We start from the raw sequence: 19,219 nt of genomic DNA on the forward strand, positions 1-19,219 counted from the left end.
AAGTCTAAATCAATCAAACAAAAGCCTGGAAGTTCACAAAGCAGTGAGACCTTCTGTTCCAAGTAAAGCCTGCCTGCACTTTGTTACGAAAAAGGAGCAATGCAGAAGCAAGCACCAGGTGGCTGGAATGGTAAACAGGAAACTGATGTTATTGGATTGTACCGTGGGAAACTGGGACTGTCTGTAAAGTGCTCTGAGAGCCGGATGTTACCTCAGAGCAGCACATGACCCTGTACTGGAAGTACATGGGTGGAGTTTATTCTCTCTCTGCAGTGGGGAAGCAGAGTGTGCAGACATGTTTTCTCTGTACTGGTGAAAGACAGGAATAAAGACATGTAAATATATTTCTGTCTGTCTCTTTCCCCCTCCCTGGGGGAGGAGTGGTGTGTTCTTTTCACGTTTGAAAAGGATCGCCGAAGAGACCTCCCTTGATCTTGCCGGCAGACACTGGCAGGGGAGGTCACAAGGATTCAAGCCGGGCACCTGGAGGGTGGCCAAATTCCTCTGGACTAAGAGCAGAGCTGGAGGCTCTGACTTTTGGCTTGAATTTCGACAACTGGTAGCAGACCGATGGTTATCTGATCTATGAGAATCTGCATGAGAGGTGAGAGGTCGATGAATCGTTGCCATCCTCTGCACCTAAGGAGATAAAGAAAAGCGTCTGCCTGCAGCCAGGAAGCTGAAACAGACAGCTGGACACCGAGAGGAGTGTGTTTCAAGGCAACGGAGCCAGAAAAGGTATGCTGTATTTCGGGCAAGAGAGAATGAACGCAGAAAGGCTTAATTTCTGGTTCACAATAGCTGTGTTTGAAAAAAACAAGCTCTGAGAGCAGGCTTGCATACCAGGAATTCCTGTGGTGAGATAAGGAGTTCCGTCCTGAGCAGGTTGCTAGGCAACGTCTGCCAGTTACAGAATGGCTAAAAAGAGCCTGGGAAATCGAAAGTGTATCTGCGCAGCTGTGCAAGGGTTTTGAAAAAAACAGCCCAAAAGTTTTGCCTGCCAGTGAAGCAGTAAACAAAGACTTTTGGAGTTTTACTGGCTTGAAAAGTGAAAGCTGGCTTGAGATTGAGTGTAAAGCTGACCCTTGGATTCAGCATGGATGCCAAGAAGGGGGGAGTGCCCCTGAGTGCCGTGGTTCTAGATGAACACAGCCGGCATGCTGCACTGGAAGTAAAGGACAGGGGGAGAGAGGAACGGAGTTCTAATTCCCCCACCGATGAGGCTACTGGAAAAGATGCTGTAGCTTTGAACGTTGTCCAGTGTTAGAATTGCGGACAGGCTGGGCATCTTCAGCGGAACTGCAAGAAGCCACGTCAGCATAAAGGAGCGAAGGGCCGCTCAGCAAAGCCTGAGGCGTCAGGCAAAGGTCACACCAAGACTTCGGTGAAACCTGGAAAAGCTTTGATGGGGAAAGGAACCACGCCAGATGTTGGGAACGCGTTTATTATTGACACTGCAGCCACGGTTCATATGTCCCCACACAGAGGACTCTTTTCAACGTTTAAGAAGCAAAGCTTCACTGTGACACAGGCCAACGGTCAGGAGCTGGAAGCGGCCGGCGTGGGGACTGTCTATCTTAAGAGTCTGGACTTGACAATAAACAATGTTTACTTGGTTCCTGAATTGAAGTTCAATCTGCTGAGTGTTTCGCAGATTGCAAAGAGAGGACTGAAACTGTCCTACGATGCTGAGAGCTGCAAGTTCTACAAAGATGGAGAGTTATTTCTTTCAGCCAGGGAGAAGGATGGACTCTATTTGTTGACTTTTGCACAAAGTGATTACATGGAATGTAATTCATCTGTGTCTAACCAAGTTTCTCTTGCAGGTGTGAGCAAGAAGAAGACCGGAGTCAACAGGGCATTTCAGCGGGTGTATGCTGATGTGATTGGTCCTCTAGAACCATCTAGAGGCAATGCAAGATATTATCTTGTGTGTGTGGATCATTTCTCTAACTATGTCTGGGTTTATGTGTTAAGAAAGCCACAGGAAGCCTTGGAGAGGTTTCAGGAGTTTTGTGACAAAGTTAAGAGTATGCATGATGCTAACATTGATTGTCTATTCACAGATGAGAAGCAGATTTTTCTTTTACAGGATTTCCAAAGGTTCCTGCAGAAGAAGGGGATCAGACACAAGATTTCTGTTTCAGCGGAAGCGTGGAACAGGGGTGTCTGTGTACGGGTGAACAGAGAATTGCAAAAGGGGATGGAAGCGCAATTGCTTAGTTCACATCTGCCACATGAGTACTGGGCCGAGTCTCTAATGTCGTTCTGTTATACGAAAGTGAGAAAGGTTTCAAAAGAGTTGGGAAGTTCTCCTTTTGAGAAACTGTTCCACAGAAAACCTTCTGTTGCCCATTTCAAGGTTTTTGGGTCTCATGTGAGAACAGAAGCTCCAGGTGGAGTAAAGAATGCCAGAGGCATTTTTGTGGGGTATGAAAAGGGTCTCTACAGAGTAATTTTGTCTGAATCTGGTCAGGTGATTCTCACAAAATTTCTAGAGAGTGCTCCTGAACAGGAGAGAGTGATAGAACACACATTTCCCACTGAGGACGATTCAGATGATGATGATTTCACTGATTTCAGCTGTACTGAAAGTGATGACACTGATAGCTCGGAGAGCTCAGTTGTCACAGTCATTGAGAGGAAATCTCACACAATAGATAGGCCTTCACAACTGAAGGATGAACCACTGTTTACCATTGGAATTAGTTCTCCAAAGAGTCCTGAGACTGGACCAGTGAGCAGAGAGGATCAGCACCTCATACGTAGGTCTGAGAGAGTTACAAAGGGTCAACCACCCAAGAGGTACTCAAAAGAGTTTGCTAACATAGCTGTTGCATGTGTTGCTGTTGTAAACAACCGAGGACAGGTTGGAGCTGTGTCTAAGTCAGAGACAAAGACACAACAGAGAGTTGCTAGCCAAGGTAATGCAGATGCACTCATTCCTTGGAAACCAGACAACCAGAGAGGTACACTGGGGAAACCAGTGGCGGGGAGTTCCAAGGGTGGAACTGAAACAACAGGGGAGTGTTATGTGTATAACAACTGTTTGTTTTCTTCTCTGGATCATGCTTTGCTTGCTGCAACACGCATTGATTCTTTTGGGGGAGGATGTTACGAAAAAGGAGCAATGCAGAAGCAAGCACCAGGTGGCTGGAATGGTAAACAGGAAACTGATGTTATTGGATTACGAGGCTCTGGGCAGGAAACTGAAGCAATTAAATGCACAAATTGTCATCTCATCTGTCCTCCCAGTTGAACGACGTGGCCCAGGGAGAGAGGGAAAAATAGTGGAAGTGAACAACTGGCTTCGCAAATGGTGTAAACAGGAACGGTTTGGATTCTTAGATCACGGAATGCAGTTTCTTGAAGATGGACTTCTGGCAAGCGATGGGCTGGGAGGAATGTTTTTGCAAAAAATCTCAGAAACCTCATCAGGAGGGCTTTAAACTGACTAATGTGGGGGAGGGAGACAGTGCTCCTGAAGGTAGGAGTCTATCAATTGATGAAGATGATCATCCAAATGGCATAGACCGAATGGAGCAAACAGCACGCAGACCTAGTGGTGGGAGGAAAAAATCCTTAAATAAGAGACACGGGGGAATGATTAATGGACTTCAATGTCTGTACACTAATGCGCAAAGTATGGGAAATAAACAAGATGAACTTGAGCTCTTGGTACAGCAAACTAAATATGACATAATAGGAATCACTGAAACCTGGTGGGATAAGTCCCACAATTGGAATGTAATAATGGAGGGATACAATCTATTTCAGAGAAACAGACCAGACAAGAAAGGAGGAGGAGTGGCGTTATATGTCAGGGATGTGTATACCTGTGAAGAGATCCAAGATTTAGAACCTCAAAGCCAAAGTGAGAGCATTTGGGTCAAAATTAAGGGAGAGAAGAATAACAGTGACCTCATTGTGGGAGTTTACTATAGATCCCCAAGCCAAACGGAGGACATAGATGATGCCTTCCTGGAACAGATGGCCAAGCATGCAAAAGGAAGGGAGATAGTAGTAATGGGGGACTTCAATTACCCGGATATTTGTTGGATGTCAAACTCAGCCAAGAGCATAAGGTCAAACAGATTCCTCACTGGCCTTGCAGACAACTTCATTGTCCAGAAAGTGGGAGAAGCAACAAGAGGAACAGCCATTTTAGATCTGGTCCTAACCAATGTTGATGACCTGGTTAGTGGGGTAGAAGTGGAAGGATCATTAGGCGCGAGTGATCATGCTCTTCTGAAGTTTACTATACAGCGGAAAGGAGCAGCCAAGCATACTAGGACTCAATTTCTTGACTTTAAGAAAGCCGACTTCATAAAACTTAGGGAAGTGCTTGGTGTGATCCCATGGACAGTAATACTAAAAGGAAAGGGAGTTCATGATGGCTGGGAGTTTGTTAAGAGGGAGATAGTAAAAGCACAACTTCAGACAATACCAATGAGACGGAAACATGGAAGGTGCCTAAAGAAGCCAGGGTGGCTATCTAAAGAACTTTTAACTGAGTTAAGATTAAAAAAGGATGTGTACAAAAAATGGAAAAGGGGGGAAACCACCAAAGAGGAATTCAAACAAATAGCCAGCACGTGTAGACACAAAGTCAGAAAAGCTAAAGCACAGAATGAACTCAGGCTTGCTAGAGAGGTTAAAAGCAACAAAAAAGGCTTTTATGGGTATGTTCGTAGCAAAAGGAAGAACAAAGAAACAGTGGGGTCACTCAGAGGAGAAGATGGTGAAATGCAAACAGGGGACACAGAAAGGGCTGAACTCCTCAATGCCTTCTTTGCCTCAGTCTTCTCCGATAAAGAAAACAATGCCCGACCTGAAGAATTTGGAGCAAATGATTCAGCAGAGGAAACACAGCCCAGAATAACTAAGGAGATAGTACAAGAATACTTGGCTAGTCTAGATGTATTCAAGTCTCCAGGGCCAGATGAACTGCATCCAAGAGTATTAAAAGAACTGGCAGATGTGATTTCAGAACCACTGGCAGTCATCTTTGAGAATTCCTGGAGAACAGGCGAAGTCCCGGCAGACTGGAGGAGGGCAAATGTTGTCCCTATTTTCAAAAAGGGGAAAAGAGAGGACCCAAATAATTACCGCCCAGTCAGTCTGACATCAATACCAGGGAAGATTCTGGAGCAGATCATTAAGCAAACAGTCTGTGAGCACCTAGAAAGGAATGCTGTGATCACCAATAGTCAGCATGGATTTCTGAAAAATAAGTCATGTCAGACTAACCTGATCTCATTTTTTGACAGAATTACAAGCCTGGTAGATGAAGGGAACGCAGTGGATGTAGCCTACCTTGATTTCAGCAAGGCATTTGACAAGGTGCCCCATGATATTCTTGTAAAGAAGCTGGTAAAATGCGGTCTTGACTATGCTACCACTCAGTGGATTTGTAACTGGCTGACTGACCGAACCCAAAGGGTGCTCATCAATGGTACCTCTTCATCCTGGAGAAGAGTGACTAGTGGGGTGCCACAGGGTTCTGTCTTGGGCCCGGTCTTATTCAACATCTTTATCAACGACTTGGATGATGGACTTAAGGGCATCCTGATCAAATTTGCAGATGACACCAAACTGGGAGGGGTGGCTAACACCCCAGAGGACAGGATCACACTTCAAAACGACCTTGACAGATTAGAGAACTGGGCCAAAACAAACAAGATGAATTTTAACAGGGAGAAATGTAAAGTATTGCACTTGGGCAAAAAAAATGAGAGGCACAAATACAAGATGGGTGACACCTGGCTTGAGAGCACTACATGTGAAAAGGATCTAGGAGTCTTGGTTGACCACAAACTTGACATGAGCCAACAGTGTGACGCGGCAGCTAAAAAAGCCAATGCAATTCTGGGCTGCATCAATAGGAGTATAGCATCTAGATCAAGGGAAGTAATAGTGCCACTGTATTCTGCTCTGGTCAGACCTCACCTGGAGTACTGTGTCCAGTTCTGGGCACCACAGTTCAAGAAGGACATTGACAAACTGGAACGTGTCCAGAGGAGGGCAACCAAAATGGTCAAAGGCCTGGAAACGATGCCTTATGAGGAACGGCTAAGGGAGCTGGGCATGTTTAGCCTGGAGAAGAGGAGGTTAAGGGGTGATATGATAGCCATGTTCAAATATATAAAAGGATGTCACATAGAGGAGGGAGAAAGGTTGTTTTCTGCTGCTCCAGAGAAGCGGACACGGAGCAATGGATCCAAACTACAAGAAAGAAGATTCCACCTAAACATTAGGAAGAACTTCCTGACAGTAAGAGCTGTTCGACAGTGGAATTTGCTGCCAAGGAGTGTGGTGGAGTCTCCTTCTTTGGAGGTCTTTAAGCAGAGGCTTGACAACCATATGTCAGGAGTGCTCTGATGGTGTTTCCTGCTTGGCAGGAGGTTGGACTCGATGGCCCTTGTGGTCTCTTCCAACTCTATGATTCTGTGATTCTGTGATTCTGTGATTCTGTGATTCTGGATTGTACCGTGGGAAACTGGGACTGTCTGTAAAGTGCTCTGAGAGCCGGATGTTACCTCAGAGCAGCACATGACCCTGTACTGGAAGTACATGGGTGGAGTTTATTCTCTCTCTGCAGTGGGGAAGCAGAGTGTGCAGACATGTTTTCTCTGTACTGGTGAAAGACAGGAATAAAGACATGTAAATATATTTCTGTCTGTCTCTTTCCCCCTCCCTGGGGGAGGAGTGGTGTGTTCTTTTCACGTTTGAAAAGGATCGCCGAAGAGACCTCCCTTGATCTTGCCGGCAGACACTGGCAGGGGAGGTCACAAGGATTCAAGCCGGGCACCTGGAGGGTGGCCAAATTCCTCTGGACTAAGAGCAGAGCTGGAGGCTCTGACTTTTGGCTTGAATTTCGACACACTTTTCCCGGAGACCGAATAGGGGAGGGATGGGGGACTGGATAAAGATTCAAATTGAGAGCCCTTCCCTTGAACAATTGATCGTGAAGAGGGCTGAGCTGAGATGATCTACTTGAGCCCTCAACAGGGGTAAATCTTTATCGGAATTTGACTCTTATTATAGCTCTTCAACGAACTGCGGAGAAATCCCTGGAGTTAAATACTCAGCTGTATAGCTAAATCATTGACTCTGGTAGGAAGTCCCCTTCTTCTCTCCTGTATTATTTACATTATTTAGCTCATATCTACTGTAGCTATGGGCAAGAGGAAACGCCTCAGAGAAGCAGAGGAATTACTGCTTCTCCCTAGCCCTAAGCTACAAGCGAAAGAAAGAACAGACCAGTCAAATTTTCAAGCAGCAGTTACTACATACAATAGTTTTCTTCCACTAAGTGACTTGGATGTAGCTAATAACATTCCCAAGTCCCAAAATACCACCTTACACACTTGTAATCTAATGAGCACTCCCATCAAGGGCGGGCCCGATGTGGATGGGAAAAAGATCCGGGACTTTGTTTATGGAAGCGTTGTACAGAGGCTGTCCCGGATCGATATGATTTTTGGAAAAGTACAAAATCCACATAGAATGCCAGCTGTTATCCTGCTTGTGAAAATCATCAGAGATTGCAAAGAAAGGAATTTATGATAACAACAAGAAGAGAAAAGAAGTAACAAAGGACTTTCCGGATCAAACTGGAGAGAACTGTCTAATTAATGCAGTAAGATAAGTGATGCTGTTTTGGACTCGAGCTGAGCTTGATGTATGGGTACCCCCAACAAAATTTAAAATTTGGCTGTATAATTTGGAATCAATGTGATAATGTGATGTGATTGGCCTGTTAATAAAAATTATTTTTTAAAAAAGTCTCGTTATGCCCAGCCTTTTCCTTCCCTCTTTGCGCTTTAGACTTCTGCGCAGGGTGGGCGACGGAAGGCGCGTGCTTCCCTCCTGGCCGGCTTTGCCAGGAGCGGTGCTGAGGCTCCCACCAGCATCCTCTGGTCCTTTCACCTCTTCCCTTTCACCTTTTCCTCATCACCAGAAGAGGAACTGCTTCGCAAGATTTTTGGAGGCTCTCTGTAACACAACTGCCCCTCTGTTTCCCGCCTCTGTTCTGATGGCAGTTCCCTGACAGTACCAATGTTGCCACTTGGGGCAGAATCAAATCGATATGAGCTAAGCCATTTATGTGAAACACTTCTCAAATGGTTGGAAGAGGATAAAAGAATTATCTCCTTTTCATAAATGCTTTGCTGTGGGGAAGCTGCATCCATAGGGCCATGTTTCAAGCAGCAAGCATGTAAGACTTGAACCTCGCATGATAAAGTCAACTTGAGTTGCGGTGACTCACTTTCTCAGCCCTGTTACGTATTCATAGTGGAACTATGAATGGCTCGACATGTTAAACTTTTAGCTGCTGCTGTACTAATAGGTCTAATTGCTTTAAAAAGTTTTATGTTGATAACTTTCAAATTAAAGACTTTCTCTTAAATGTATAAAAAATTCCTTCCAGTAGCACCTTAGAGACCAACTTTGTTATTGGTATGAGCTTTTGTGTGCATGCACACTTCTTCAGATACATGAGCACACAAAAGCTCATACCAATAACAAACTTAGTTGGTCTCTAAGGTGCTACTGGAAGGCATTTTTTTATTTTGTTTCGACTACGGCAGACCAACACGGCTACCTACCTGTATCTTAAATGTATGCCAGCCAATCTTCTGTTGGTAGAAAACATGGGATATCCAGATAATCAGCAGCATCTCACCAGGCCTTAATCTGCAAGGTATATGGGCTGTGGTGAGTCTCATAATATTTTTCCCCATGTTTATTTTTTATTTGATTTTAATGAGTCTCGTAACATAGTGAAACTTCACCCATTACAGCTTGCAGAGCCAGTGTTATGCTTCCAGTTCAGCACTGGATTGAACACCTTTTTAGACGTACCAGGTTGCCCTTCTATACCTCCATGGATCAGTTTCCGTAGAACCAAGAACTTTAAAGACATGCTTGTACATGCAGATATAATGGATAAGAACCAGCTGCGAGGTTGCGATATAAAGGGACATTTTAAATGTGGAAGATGTGCAGCATGTAGTTTAACAATTGAGACGAAATATTTTATCATACCTGGAACCAACAGCATTATCAAACTGGAAGCATTTACCAACTGTAATTCCCATGGAGTGGTATATGCAATTAAATGTATTTGCGACCATTGGTATGTGGGCAGTACTACAAGAACGGTTAAAACTAGAATACTAGAGCATAAGAATCATATTTTCAACAAGGTGTTGAAAGCACCTCTTACATCTCACTTCTTAGAGGCTAAACATAAGGCAACGGATTTCAGATGGTTTGTCATTTATAAACATCACACTCCTGAGGCAAACACGGATATCTTAAGAAAGAAATTATTACAGAAAGAAATGTATTGGATTTTTAGATTTGGCTCCTTAATTCCGTCAGGTCTCAATGCTTACATTGATTTTACTTCATTTTTATAATTTTCTACAACTCCATTCAATATCATTCTTGTTATTTTTTCCAAACTTTACCAACCCCGCCCATTGTTTGAACAAGATGGCCTGTCCCTTTAAAATTTATTTCACCCTATAGTATATAAACCTGTGATTGGAAACACCCAGTATCAGTCTTTAACATCAGCAGTAACATCTAGACCATGGGAGCGTTTCAGTCCTGTTCTTGAGTTTGTTTAAAATCTAAAACAGCTTATCTTGTATTCCTTTCTTTGAATTTGTGCCATTTAGGTTTTTAAACCTTTTTGTAAAAGCAGCACTAGAATTTTCATAGTTGAGTCCTCAACCCTTATTACTGTGCTTTGCTTTCTTCAAGTTGGGTTTTGTTTAAAACTTGCCATTTAGGTTTTCAAACCTTTTTTGCAAATTCAGTATTAGTAACTGTAGTTTTGAGTCCTCTATCCTTTATTACTGGCCTTTGCTTTAACTAGGTTGAGCTAGGATTATAATACTTTAGAATTTTGGGGGGTTCTACGCCCTTTTTTTGAAATTTTGGTCATTTAAAGTTTATGATTTTTCTATTTCCTTCTGAGGAAATTGAATAGTTGAGTGAAACGAGGTTTGTAGCCGGCATCCCATTAAGGCTTTGTTCAATTTTAGGTTGTTCTAACTTTTTCCTTAAGCTTTTTGATTTTTCTTATTATTTAGTTTATTTCCACAAGATAGACCCGGAGGCCAAGATGGCGACGGAGGTAGCAGCCTAATCAGAGCCTCCGACTTCAACTAAGCGTTTTTATTAGTTTTAGCCTCTTCAAGACCTCAAAACTGCACCTTAAGGACTTTAAAGACTATTGACTGTCTGCCTTGTCGCCTCGTTTTAATTAGTTTATTCTTTTATTGTTTTACTGTCGCACTGTTTACTGATACTGCTACACTGACTTACAACCTTGGAGCTCCCGGACGACGGATTGGCTTGAAATACAGCCAAAGAAGCAGAGGAAACAGCTGAACTCCATTGAGCCTAACTTCGATAAGATAAGTCCAAGAACTCCCCCATGAATACCCTCCCGCCCCAAGTTAAGGCTTAAAGAGGGAAAGACCTAAATTGCCGGCCGTGAGGGTAAAGGTGAAGACGCCGACTTTGAAATACTATCCCCCTTCTTCTCGATATCTGAATTATGGGATATGGGAAACGTCTTAGAGATCCCGAGGAGATAGTCCCCGTTCCCTTTCCGAGATCAAAGCAAACAAGGGTTGAACCATGTCACTTTAAAGAAGGGAGTAATCTACTGGATTGTTCCTACATGGTAGAAACTCAGAACCGTTTCAACCCACTGATTGATTGCGTGTCAGCACTTAAAGACGAAGAGCGAATAATTCCACAAATAACAAGCGATGTGGCCAACAGTAAGAGTGTAGTCTCTCCTCAGAAGGAGGAACTGGTCCTTGGCACGGCCAATCATATGACATTTGAACAGTCCCATTTAATAATCAAAACCTTGCACTGTATATTCAAAAGACTAGATGATCTTTCGTCCCAGCTGCACAGCCTCCAACAAAAGCTAGTTACTACTTCCCCAGCGCCAGCCGGTGTTAAGTCCCTTGAAGAGAGGAAGGGGACGAGGAGTTTGTCCTTAAATAACAAACGTACTGACAAATTTAAATACAACCTTAACCCTCAATTAGGCCATCAATCCTTGATCTTAACACCAAGGAAAGTGAGCCTAACCATACAAAATGGGGACCCAAGATGGAGAACTCTGGGAGGTGCCAAGGAACTCCTAAAGGTGCTTTTAAATATGGAGGCAACACAAATTGACCTCTGTGCAGTCCTCCCCCTTCTCCATCATCATAAATCCCAGAGAGTCCTGCTTGCGTTCCAATCCACAAAAATTCCCACTATCATATTACGAAAGAAAGCATTTTTGTTTCACTGTGGGATAGTACCAACAAGAGCCTTTATAGACCCTACGCCTAAACCCCTACTGTTGGAGGCAATAACCAAAGAGGGCTCAAAATCTGCTAAACCCGATCCACCAGTGGACACCGGAGTGGGTGTTCAATCCCAGGAGAAGAGTTATGTGGCCTCCACTCCCCTAGCAAAGAACAATGACCTTCCGGAAAGTGGCATGACACCACCAGAAGAGATCGAACTCATTGCCTCCTTTGCAGATTTACCAGTGGTGGAACAAAAAGAAATTAATAGACTGGAATCGCTTAAAACCCAACTTATTAGGAAGCTCAGCACCAGAATACTCACGTACAGCAAGCATGACTCCCTAGAAGAACCAGATCATATGGATCTCTCAATATCTAATGCTAAATGTATGTTGGCAATGGAGGATAAGATACAACTCCAAGAAGCAACTACCAGTCCTTCCCTCCAAGCAGAACAATCCTCTGTGCTCTTAATAGATTTACATGACCGTCCATCGAAAAACATACCTGAAGAAAGCAGCACACAACAGGAAAAATCCCCTTCTACACATTCATCGATGCCAGACCTGGAACCTTCTTATAGCACTGACCAATCAAGAGAAGAGGTGCCTTTGCCAACCTTCCCAAATAGCCCTCTCGCCCAGCCTTATCCCTCTTTGTGGAGTATTATGGATTCAACAGCAAGACCAGTGACGGAACTGATTGAAGATCCAACAGGCCACATAAATCAAGTAGCCCAAAAGACCAGTAGCAGGCTACAGAGAGACCAAACTTCTGACGAGATAGCTGGTCCACCCCGGGTGGCCCACCAAACTCTTTTGGAAAAGGGGTCCGCCCCTGTTCAAAGTCCTACTCCTAGTAGATCGAGTGGCCAAGCTCAACAGTCAGATGACCTTGTAAATCCCACTCAGCCTTTACGAGAGGTTTTTCATCAGAGGAAGATAACTGATTTCTTTAGTGGCTCCCCTCTTCCTGTATTAAAGTTGAGCCAATTTTCTGAATGACAGTCAATTGGAGGAATGGAGAAACCCCAGCCTTCAATATTAAGTTGGAACATTGCTGGATGGAAAAGTAAAAAATTAGATCCAGAATTCCAAAAATATATTAATTCCTTTCTTATCATACTATTACAAGAAACTTGGGTGGAGGAGGAAATTGAGTTAAATGGCTTTGAGTTTATATGTCTGCCTGCTAGCCCGTCAACGAATGGTGGCCGCCCTAAAGGTGGCCTTACAATTGGTATCTCCCTCAAACTTCGGGCTAAACTTTCACTAGTGCATGCATTTCCGCCCTATGCTATTACTGGACTGATCTTTGGTGGAAACTTCTCTTTATTGGTTACAAATGTCTATTTCCCTCCGGGAGGGTTAGCAGCTGATCTTACTTCTAGATGGGAATCCCTAGAGGATTTTTTACTTTCTTGTTATCTTAAATATCCCAATGTCCCCTCCATTACTGGAGGCGATTTTAACGCTCGGATAGCCTCAAATCGGGAGGCTCTTAAAAAGTCTAAGTGGTGGGTTGATCCCGGCGCTCAAACTTACGATCTAGTATACACCCCCACTAGAATATCAAAGGATGTAAAAGTCAATAAGGCGGGAGTGATGCTTTATCAGATGACTCTACGCCTTAATTTAATTATATTAAATGGCAGATGTCCTCCAGACATACCAGGAGAGTTCACCCACCTGGGGTTAAAATCAAACAGTGTTCTCGACTATGTATTGGTTTCCCGGGATCTATTTTTGAATGTCACCTCTTTTAAAATTGACAATGCCCAATTTAGTGACCATCTTCCCCTGATAACCAAGTTATGTGTTGACTGGCAGTTGCTCGACCGCTCCCACCCAATCCCGGTGACTGTGGAGTCGTCCACTAAAACAAAGGGGATTAGATGGTCCCCTGCCCTCGCTCATAGATATACGGATTTTATTCGAGAAAAGTTTTCTGATGATCAGCCAGACGTAGGAATAGTCCCGCGTGATCCTATTACCTGTATGAATTTTTTTTCTTGCCTGATAGAAGTTTTAACTCGCTTTTTTACTTCTCCAACCTATGGAGTTAAAAACGATTATTTTAAATTTGGCGCCCCTTGGTTCAACTCTGCTTGCAAACTAGCCAGACTCCATCTACATACAATATATAATGACTATAAACTTTCCGGCGCTCCGGCCTTACCTCCATCTTATTCCCTGGCTAAAAAAGCATACAAACAGGCCCAGAAATCGGCCAAACGGGAGTGGCATTTAAATCGTTGGCAGACTATAATTTCTGCCTCAAAATCTCATAACTCCCGGAAATTTTGGTCCTTAATAAAGGGAAGAAACACGAAATATCCCTTAATGGTGATCCCAGCCCCTACATGGGAGCAGTTCCTGAGAAAATATTTCTCAGTGGCAGAAGCTCCGGCCACTCATTGGAGACCTTCTAATCCCCTTCCCGTCTGGCCTAATACCGACCCTGCTGAAATCCTAGAATTGATAGCTGAGCTGAAAACTGGTAAGGCCCCTGGGCCAGATTTGGTCCCTGTTGAGGCTATAAAGCTTCATTCTGCATGGTGGGCAGGGATTTTAGCTAAAATGTTCGATGCAATAAATGCCACGGGCTTAATACCAGGAACGTGGAAGGAGGCCATTATAATTCCTATCTACAAAAAAGGCCCTCCCGGTGACCCAGGGAATTATCGGAATATCAGTCTGCTATCGTCCATTGGGAAAATATATGCCCGTTTTTTGCTGGCAAGGTTGATGAAGTGGTCAGTTGAGGCTGACCTGATGAGCAAGCTGGATTTAGATTAAATCGATCCACAACAGACCAGGCAATTATTCTTTATCACTTAGCCCGGAAATACTCGACACCTCGACGGGGCCAACTTTGCGCAGCTTTCATAGATTTGAAAGCTGCGTTTGATAGTATTCCGAGGAAATTACTATGGGATAAACTTGCCTGTTGGGGAATAGATAGAAGGCTCCTGTGGCTTATCTCCCAACTTCATGCCAGGTCCGTGGCCAGGGTGAGATTATCCCCTGCTGGAGACCTGACTAACCCAGTGCCAGTAAATAAGGGTGTACGCCAGGGTTGTATTTTAGCGCCTCTTCTTTTTAACTTATTTATCAGTGATATGAGGAACCCATTAGCCGCCTCACAAAAATTTATCCACACCCCTCGTATAGCAGATTACCGTTGTCCTTTACTTCTCTACGCAGATGATGCGGTACTACTCTCTTACTCCAGAGTGGGTTTAAGGAGGGCACTAAAGATTTTCGCGACATATTGCCATTCTAATCATCTGTCTATCAACCACACCAAGTCCAAAGTACTGATATTTCCAAGGAGTCGAAAACTTTATTCATGGAAACTGGAGGGCACGAAAATCGAACAAGTACATAAATTTAAATATTTAGGAATTTACTTTCAATATAATTTAGGGTGGAAAGCGCACGTTGAATATCTTCAAAACAAGACAAAAGCCCTATCACACTCCCTCCTCCATTTTTTCTACTCTGAGGGGGCCTTATTCATCCCTGCGGCCTTGAAAGTGTATAGCATCAAAGTGATGGCCACAATGGCCTATGCTGCACCTTTATGGGCTGCCTTTGCAAACCTCTCACCTTTAGAGTCACTTCAAAGCCAATTCTTACGCCGACTTCTAAAATTACCAACATGCGTAAGTAATGCGGCTATTCGCTTAGAAATGAAGATCCCCTCAGTGGAGCTAGTTATATGGAGGAGAGTTTTGATTTATTGGATATCCCTATGGCATAAACTCCCGAACCACTATCTCATTCAATGCATGTGGCGAGATGACTTCACAAATTTGTGGTCAGGAAAAATCCATGCCAAATTGCTGTCCTATGAGATCTCGCCCACTGAATTGCTCAAACTGGATCTAAATGTGGCAAAAAGGTGTATAAATCAAAGGCTGGATGATGTGGAGCTATACCAAAATTTTGTAGCTGGTGGTGGAGCCTGCTCGCCATTAAATTTCGGCATAACCCCTATCTACCGCGCTCCGTCCTACTTAACTTCGCTTATGGCTGCGTCTCACCGATATGCCTTCATTAGAGCTAGGTTCAATGTCTTTCCAACAAACGTGCTGAGACATAGATTCACTAAGGGCCAAGTCCCTTCAATGTGTGCTTGTGAAATGAAAACATCTGAATCTCTACATCATGTTATGTTTATCTGCCCTTTGTACAGTTCAGCCCGTGCTAGTGTACTAAACTCCATAATCCAGCCTATGGCTGACAAACCAGTAGACCTACAGCTTGCCTGGGTTCTTCAAGATGTGGATCCTTATATTACCCTACAGGTTGCTAAATTCCTAACAGCCGTCCTCTCGTACAAGAGACGGAATGGAATGTTAGCTGATTATTGATAGTTATAAGAATTTTCTATAATGACATCAGATATTGATTTTAGTGTAGTGCCTAAAATTTTTAATCTTAATTTTAAACTTTTTTTATGAACGGCAAATATCTGTCCTTGTGAGTTGTGAACTGTGTTATACTACTTGTGGTTTGTACGAGTCCGCTGTTTTATTTGATTTGTTTTGTTGTGTTTCATGATGGGCGTAAAGCCGAATAAACATTTTGAATCCACAAGATAATATTTCTAGTCGATTACTTCTCGTTTCAGGGATTTTCATGGTATTTCATTTGTTTTGTGCAATTTCTCAGTTCCGTGACTGTCTTTTTTCTATTGCTGTAGAGGCCTAGCTGCACACACCCCATATTAGACTTGCACATAGCCTGTCAATCATGTGGCATGGTTAGGACTTCCACAGATGGCATTGTCTCCGTGAACATGGGCTGTGGGGATCAAATACTCTGTGCAAATGCATCTGGTGTTACCAAAACCTATATGCATCCCCCAGCTTTCGAGTGGAGGTTAAGTTATGGTTACCAGATTTTTTTTCAATGAATCCGGGAACACTTTTTTTTTTGAAGCTGAGTAGCAACAGGGAGTCAGTAGTGGGGATGGTGAGGCAGAAGACCCTGGGCCCAAGCACACATGCATATTGTATAAAGGTGCAAAGCCCTTCTTTCTCACCCTGTGAAACATAAATGCGCAGAGTTTTTTAAAAACTGGGCAATGGTGCCTGCCCGTGGCTCCTGAGCCTCCCCCGATCTGTCAAAACAAAGGGGGAAGGGATCAGGAGATCGGGGGAGGCTCGGGAGTCATGGGCTGGTGGTGTGCCATTGCCCAGTTTTTTAAAAAACTCTGCACATTTGTGTTTCACAGGGTGTGAAAGAAGGGCTTTGCACCTTGCCCGGCAGAGAAACCATGCGCCTTGCGCCCCTCCTGGGCAACAGCCACCCACCCATGACTCCCAAGCCTCCCTCATCAGTCAAAACAAAGGGGGAAGGAGGCAGGAGATCTGTACCACCGGACGTCCCCGGTTCCCCTTCAGCAGTGGTGGAGGCAGCGGCAGTCAGCAGCCCGGAGCCAGCAAGAGCCAACTGCGTTACCAGGCTGGCTCCGGGCTGCTGAGGCTGCCGTTGCCACGTTTCCTGGGGACAGATGTGCAAATCTGGGGATATTCCGGGGACGGAATTTGTCCGGGAACCGGGGACGTCTGGTAACCCTAGGTTAAGTAGAGTGCTAAACGGAATGTCATTTCCATTCATCCCTACCGTCACAGTTTCTGTGGCTCCATAATGAGTGGACTCATGGTTCTGCTTCACCACTTCTCTGCCTAGGGTTTCTGGGACAAAAACTCGCTGATCTGGCAATATGAACCATCCTTCGTGAAGAGGTACTCTGGTTCCTCCTTCCTGATGGGCCCATTCTGCTTCTCTCTCTGTATAAATGGGCTTCATTTCCTTCATATTAATAACTGTTGGTAAAAGGGAGGCTATCACAGATTCTGGCAGAGGTTCTTCTAGGGCTGCATCCCTTGCTGCCTTGTCTGCCAGGTGATTGCCCTTTGCAGTTCTGATGGCCTCCTGGCTGTGGCCCCAGCAGTGCATTACAGCAATTTTCTCAGGCGCCCATACAGCTTCTAAGAGATTTTCTAATTCTGGGCCGTATTTAAGAGCTTTGCCCTTTGCACCAATGAGTCCCTTCTCCTTCCATAGGGCTCCATGGGCATGCAGGGTTAAGAAGGCAAAGTTTGAATCAGTGTAGATATTAGCACGGCAGCCTGCTGATAGCTGTAGGACCCTAGTGAGTGCCACAATTTCTGCTTTCTGTGCTGAGGTCCCTACTGGTAAGGGTTTGGACTCTACTGTTTCTTCTAGGGTCACTACTGCATATCCTGCCTTCCTTTTCCCTTCCCAGATGAAGCTGCTCCCGTCCGTGAAATATTCTGCATCAGGGTTCTTCAGAGGCTCATCTTTCAGGTCAGGGCGACTGGAGTACACCTCATCCATCACCTGAAGGCAGTCATGGGGTTCATGATCCTCTGCCTCAGGGAGGGGCAATAGAGTGGCGGGGTTCAGGGTATTTACAACCTGCAGGTGCACCTGTGGATTTTCACATAAGAGTCCTTGGTATTTGGCCATGCGATCATTGAAAAGCTAGTAGCTCCCTTTGTATTCCATAAGAGTGAAGACCGCATGTGGCACATTTACATAAATTTCCTGTCCAAACGTGAATTTGAATTCCTTCTTGACTAATAGAGCCGTGGTGGCTACTGCTCGCAGACAACAGGGCCATCCTTTGGCTACTGAGTCCAATTGTTCAGACAAATAAGCCACAGGGCTCGCTTCCAGCTTCCCATCCTTTGAATCAGGACTCCTGCTGCCACCCCCCTTTGTTGTGATGGCCTGGGAGTCTGATTCAGAGGCTGAACCAGAGGAATCCCAGCCTGCACAGGAGTCCCTGCCTCCAGGGCCGGCTGAGCCGGGGCAGGGCCTTGAATCTGAAGCGCCTGCACCTGTGCCGGATCCTCAGGAGCAGACACCAGATGAATCCACTCTGGCTCCGGAGGGGATTGAGGACCCATTGCCTACAGGTGCGCCTCTCCCAGCCCTGTCAGGGGAAGGTGAGCCTCCCCCTGGGTCCAGTAACCCTCCAGCCTCTCCTGAGCTGCAGAGGCTCAGGGCAGAGAGGCGGAGGGAACTGGGTTCTCCCAGGAGGAGTGCTCACCTTAAGGCCAGGAGAGGCGGGTCACCTGTGGGCTGGGACCGCCCCTGGCCTCAGAGAAGATAAAGGCCAGTCAGCCTGTCCCGGGTTGTGGGAGCAATGTCATTGGAAACCTGTTTCTGACAGCACCCAGACCTGTTCTTCCGGAGTTCCTGACCACGCCCGGCTTCCTGCTTTGGACCCCGCTTCGCCCTTGGTGGACAGTCTCCAGACCCTCGACCCAGGACCGGACTCTGACCATGCCTCTTGGTAACCCCCCCCCCCCGGGTCCAGCACATTTGTTCATGAACATACAACTGAAAGGGCTTATTTGGGTTCGGCAGTCCTAGGGCTGGGGCCTGCATGAGCTTGGATTTCAATGCATTGAAGGCCTCCTTCTGCTCAGCGTGCCACTCAAAATGAGCGTTCTCTTTTCCCTTAGTGCTCTCATAAAGGGGCCGGGCAAGGTTGCTGAAATCTGGGATCCAGATGTGGCAGAAGCCTGCTGCTCCCAGGAATCCGTGAAGCTGTCTGCAGTTAGTGGGTTCTTTAATAATGCACAGTCACTGTTACGATTCCTGTTGCCTCTTGTGGTAACTTCAATTCTGCCCCTTAGGTGTGAAGGCTATTTGAGCTTGAATTTTAGATAGAAAATCACGTCCCAAAAGGGGAATGGGACATTCTGGCACATAAAGGAACTGATGAGTGAGGGTCTTCCCTCCAATCTGGCACTCTTGGGGTTGCAGAAAGGGTTTTAGGATTTTATTGGCGGTGGCTCCCACAATCGTTACTGCTTGGTTGCTTTTTGCTTT

This window comes from Podarcis raffonei, chromosome W (genome assembly GCF_027172205.1).
Source record: "Podarcis raffonei isolate rPodRaf1 chromosome W, rPodRaf1.pri, whole genome shotgun sequence".
Taxonomy (NCBI): Eukaryota; Metazoa; Chordata; class Lepidosauria; order Squamata; family Lacertidae; genus Podarcis; species Podarcis raffonei.